Here is a 6,000-nt window from a genome sequence, read left to right on the forward strand (position 1 = left end):
CAGCACCATTCAAAATGTAGGCTAACGTTATATGACACACATCCTCTGTGAGTCTGACGCAAGGTTTTAACAACGCCGTTTTAATTTCGGCGCCCATTTTAACAGATAACTTGATTTTGATTTGATTTACACCATAAAATAATTACGACGAAGTGTGCTGATCAACACGAAGCTCGTGTGAATACCGACTGTTGTCATTAAAGCATGTAATTCTTAACATAGGAGTCCGTAACGTTAGATCCCGAGGAATGTGTGAAATACTACCGCGTCCGCGCTGCTAAAGCCCTGCGCAAGTCTCCCTCGCGCCCCGCGGTCGGAGGATGTGTGATCCGGGGTTAAGTTACCAATATGAACCGCGAATATAACGTTACCTTCATAGTCTACGAGTAACCCAACATGAAAAATAAGAAACTGAAATAATAAGTCACTTACCACAGAGTTGAGAATCACTCCTCTTGCCGCCGATGACACGACCGTTGAAGATCACAATGCCTCCGAAGATTTGAAATTTACAGCAATATTCTGTATTTTGAATCAAACCGCCGCGCGACCCCAGAATGCATTGCAGTTTACAGCAATATGCTGTATTATTAGAATACAGCCAGCTGCTGTAAAATAATGCTGTAATTTTTACAGCAATTCATTACAGTGTACACAACTCCTTGTCCAAGCTCTTGTTCTATCCAGACTGGACTATTGTAATGCTCTATTAGCGGGCCTTCCGGCATGTACTATCAAGCCTTTGCAACTGATCCAGAATGCAGCAGCAAGGGTGGTCTTCAACGAGCCGAAGAAAGCCCACGTCACACCTCTCTTCATCAGTTTGCAGTTGCACTGGCTGCCAATAGCCACTCGCATCAAATTCAAGGCACTGATTTTTGCCTACAAGACAAAAACTGAGTGTGCACCAATATACCTAAAATCGCTAGTTCAGACTTATGCGCCCTCCAGAGGCTTGCGTTCTGCAAGTGAACAATGCCTCGTGGTGCCATCATCCCAAAGAGGCACAAAATCACTCTCACTGACCTTTTCCTGGACTGTTCACTGCTGGTGGAATGACCTGCCTAACTCAATTCGTGTAGCTAAGTCTTTAGCCATTTTCAAAAAATGTCTAAAGAAACATCTTTTTCGCCAGCACCTGACCAATTAATACTAGCACTTGCCTATTCTATTCTTTTTTTTTTCCTTGCAATGTCTTAACTGTGCTAGACTAACTGAGACTTGTTACAGCACTGTTACTGCTGCCCTCTTGCTGGTCTGATTGCTTCTATTGTTCTCCTATTGTTGTAAGTCGCTTTGGATAAAAGCGTCTGTTAAATGATTAAATATTAAATGTAAATGTCATAAAAGAGTAGGTGAAAAGTACCTGGATGACCTACTGCTTCCGGACAGATTCTGAAGTGTGTATCCGATTACTGTCCTATGAGGCCACAGGAGAGGATTTGTGAATTGCAGTGAAGCCACGCAACTGACGCTGGTGTGACGAGTTCTCATGCCACGAGGTCTCGCGAGACTAAAATGTGACATAAAGGCTTGTTTGAGATGAGCAAAATCTGCGCAGAACCAATTATCGTTGATCACCGCGAGACGCATGCCGGTTAGACGTGTCCGAGTGCGGCCCGCCTTGTTCTGATGTCATGCTTGCTGACATATGTCAAAAAACTCTCGCAACCGCAAGGCGCACGTGTCGGATTCTCTTGGTCGGCGTTACGTCACAAATCATGTGACCTGCATAGCAACCAGCCGCGAAGGGTAAAACAAACCGAAGGCAAAGCCCGAGGCAAATCAAAAAGGTATCTATTCACAGAAGTTTTGCTGTGGATTATGTCAGTTATGGATACTAACGGACTACTTTGTATTAATGATGAATGATATTTGTGTATGCGAATGTATGTCGGTGGTGAGAAGTGAATGTAACGTTAATAAAACACTCATGTAAAGCGCTTTGTGACTAGCTAACGTTACATGTCTGTGAAAGGCGCTAGCAGCTATATGAATACAGATCTTCTTTTATTACAGAATGTCTTATCAATATATAGACAGTCTCCTAGCGCCTGCATTGACCAGGTACCACAGAAAGCTGTCGCTTGTAGGTTTACAATCTTGTCCCTATCGGCATCCTGCTGAGTCCTGGGAGAACAACCCAAAAGCATGGCCCAGGCTCGAGTATCCAGACATATATAATTACCTCATCAAATCCCCTGGTATGAACACCATGTGTACATACCACGTGTCCTACACTTGCTGTCATGTTTAAATACCCATCAAGCATTGATTACATTAACTATGTAATCGATTTTTTATTCATTAAAAAAAACTTCATTCAAAAGCACTGTGTTACAAAGTGGCTGTAATGAGCTCAGTCTGTCAGTGGCACAGCTTGTACAATGTCAGTGAAGGACACAGTTTTTTCAAAAAGCCAAAAAAAGGCTAACTGCATAAATGTATCTTATTCCCCACACAACTACCGTTAGTGCATTCCATTGTTGCTTTTCAGTGTAGAGCTGCGACCATTATGCATAGCAATGTCATAACACAGCAACAGAAAATTGAGTGGCCATCTCTGCAGTGGTATTATTTTGTTATTCTTTGATTTGTCCCTCAATTTGTCCATTCATTTGAGATTACATTTCTATTTAGATTTAAAGTAAAATGGTATGTGCATACCCTATATTCACGTGTTGCTTAATGGCGGGCGCTTGTTTGTTTTACCCTTCGCCGCGTTGCTATGCGCGCGCAGTGCATTATGGGAGTAAGGCCGGAGACACACTGGCTGCGTGGCGTGAGCGTCTCAGCTGCGTGGCGTGTCCGTTTTTATTTCGGCTCCCATGTTAACAGGTTAGAGCTTGCACACTGCCTGCGTGACACGCGCGTCTCAGGCGCGGCATGAGCCGCGCGGAAAACGCGTGCATGCTAGAAATAGAACCGACGCCTATTTTTCACGCGACACGCAAGCGTGTTGGAAGCGTTTGCAGGCAAAATAGTATAGGAAAAGATGTTTATATGTCATTTTGTACACGAATACATATTAATAAATTACATTTTGATGTTTGAAAATCTAGGGTTTGACATAAATTCAGATATAAATGTCTTTTTTTAATCCCATTATTTTTGCCTATATAATTTCATGTCATTTTATTTTTTAAACAGTCGAGTCCTGGTGTCCACTACAGAGGTCATAGCATATGAATAAAATATAGCCTATATATATTTTCATTTGTTTATAATGCTCTTAACAATGTGATTACATGAAAAAAAAATAAAAAAAATTCTTTGAAAAAAACTTTCTGGGCCTCAGGAGGATATAAAGTTAGGATAGGCTACAATAACATCGTGTGTCTTCTGAGTGACGGTCCAACATCAGGTAGGCTAAATATAGGCTCTTTAAAGCTACACAAAATTTGTAAATGTTATTGAAATAAACAGACAGCCTCATGTTTCCCTGTTTTTCGGATTTTGGAAGATGCGTGATAAAAGTTGAAATTGTTGTCGTAAAGGCAAGAGCAATAATCCAAATGTAGACTGGTCTGTCGGCGCCCTCCCTCTATGTCACATATAGCGAATATGTATTCGTGTACGCCACGCAGCGCCGCGTCAGACACGCTTCTGGTGTGCAAAGACACAGAAAACGCGACGCAGCCGCCACGCAGCTGACACGCAACAGAAACGCCACGCTCACGCCACGCAGCCAGTGTGTCTCCGGCCTAAAAGTCCCGGATGTCCGACCTTGAGAATTCTGCAGTCGTGCGCAGTTGCTCTCCACCGACTGCACTGATCAAAAGCATGATGGGAAACGACTTGCTGACGACACAGCTTAATGCTCAATGGTTTAAACAACCGTGATGTATTCTCTTTTAAAATGTTTGATTTTAAAACTCTGATATCATGTAAATGTGTATACGTATGTTATGTGTGAATAAACTCTCTGACAGTGGGATATGGGTTATATGATGTCATTTTTATTTTAAAATATATAAAAACACATGTCTGTACTAAAGAAAAATGTATTGATAAACACGTAGGCCTATTTGGAATGTAATTAAATAACAAGTACTTTGGGTGTCTTGTTGATTATATTTATTTTCATATAAAAGCAACAGAACTTAAATTACATCCAGTTTATTAGCAACACTGTGCACAGGCGTGAATCCCGCGATATCCGCCTTTGATCTCACAGGTGTCTGATCCACTGCGAGCCGAGAAGAGTCTGTCCGGCTTGCCTGCGCTTTTTTCACTCCTTCTCTCACTGCAGCCGCCTACTCTCGCATACATTTCAGGCGAGGCGAGGCGCATCTCAAACAAGCCTGCTGTTCACTGATCGCGTGATGAGAGACGAGATGACATGGCGGATGATTCATTGCGCAACAGAGCCTAAGCATCTGATAAATGTCTTATCTTGTATTATGCCTGCTCAGCACCGCTGCTCGCTCGCTACACACAATCCGAAAGTGAAAGTAAAACACGCGTGCGCAAATTATGCTGCATACAATAGACTATCTCCCAATATCAAACCCATCTCTGGACTGTGTAGGCTAGTTGTGGCTCTGGTCTCTGTTTTGGTCTCTGATTGCACTTTGAATATTGAGAGAGTATTTGATTATGGTTACAATTATTGTTTGCACTTAAAAAGACTAAGATTTTTTTCTTTTTTTTCTGTATTTATTTCTATGTTCAATTTGTGGAAGAGTTCAATTAGAAGGTCACACACAGCCTCAATCAGAAGATCTGGAAGCTCATTATTCATGTACAGTAAGTTCTGAAGAGACTCACATTATAATCTATATTTTAATATAATAGATATACAATAGATTATTAGTTAAAACATTTCAAAATGCACATGCAGACTATTTTTCCAGTCATGAATTTTGTCATTGAGGATTTCTATATAATATTGTGCAAAAATCTCGTCTCGTCGCGTCTCGTTCACGTGAACCCAACCTCGTGTCTCGTGAGATAAGTGTCTTGTCACACCCCTACAACAATGTAGTATGTCCGGATTACATTAATACTACACACATTGTGAAGTCATTACTTATTCAGTATATAAGTTAGCCTATGCAATTTCAATGATCACAGCCTGTGCTCCCCGGGTCTTGTGTGGACTTTCCGTAATTTCCTGTTCTTTGCCATGTTTTGTAATCTTTTGTGGTTCTTCCTGTTGATTAGTTCTGTGATCATTCTGTTCCTGGTTCTCTGTTCTCTGTGTTGTAATCCAGCTCTCCTTCATTTTTGAGTTCCCTCTAGGTTATAGAAGACTCGACCACAAATGGATCCAGCAGAGGAAATGTTGTTCCTCAGACAGGGAACCAGCACCGTATGGACCACACTATGCAGTTCTGTGCCCTCTTTAATCACCTAAACTGGAATCATACAATTTGAAAAGTGTCATGAAAGCCCCCTGTTTTATCCTGGTGTTCACACCTCAGAGTTGAAAAAGACTCAAGAAATGGGTGTTTAAAGCTGTTGAAAAGTGGGAGTGTAGAGGGTGGACAACAACTAATAAAACACAGAGCTACAACACACTCATTACACAGCAAAATGGATATTAAAATGTGATCACCGAGAAAAAATAAATGAGGGCACCTTGATGCAGGCCTATTTAAAAAAAAATAACCCCACATGACGTACGACAAACTTCCAAGAAGAGGGAGAAATGCAGAAGAACATTTAAAAGGTCTAATAATATTTTCATTACATTTACGAGCACTGCAGTCTCTGAACAAACGACACACATCAGTTTAACACAGAAAGAATAAAGGCATAGTTACTTTTTTGTCCATCCTCGAACTTTTGATCTACATCATTGTCTTGTGTATCAGAAATAATTTGTGTCATCGCGTTCATGATGAGACGTAGGCTAATGCTGTCCTAATTTGAACATTTATTTCATTTGAAGAAGACGTTATGAAAAACTAAAAACACACTTGCTTCGGTCCGTTTATATGATCCGCGCTGCGAGCGTTGTTAAACTCATCGAGGTGCTCCGCACAGAAATCGATC

This window comes from Rhinichthys klamathensis, unplaced genomic scaffold (assembly GCF_029890125.1).
Source record: "Rhinichthys klamathensis goyatoka isolate OS25496 unplaced genomic scaffold, OSU_Roscu_1.1 h1tg000123l_1, whole genome shotgun sequence".
Lineage (NCBI taxonomy): Eukaryota > Metazoa > Chordata > Actinopteri > Cypriniformes > Leuciscidae > Rhinichthys > Rhinichthys klamathensis.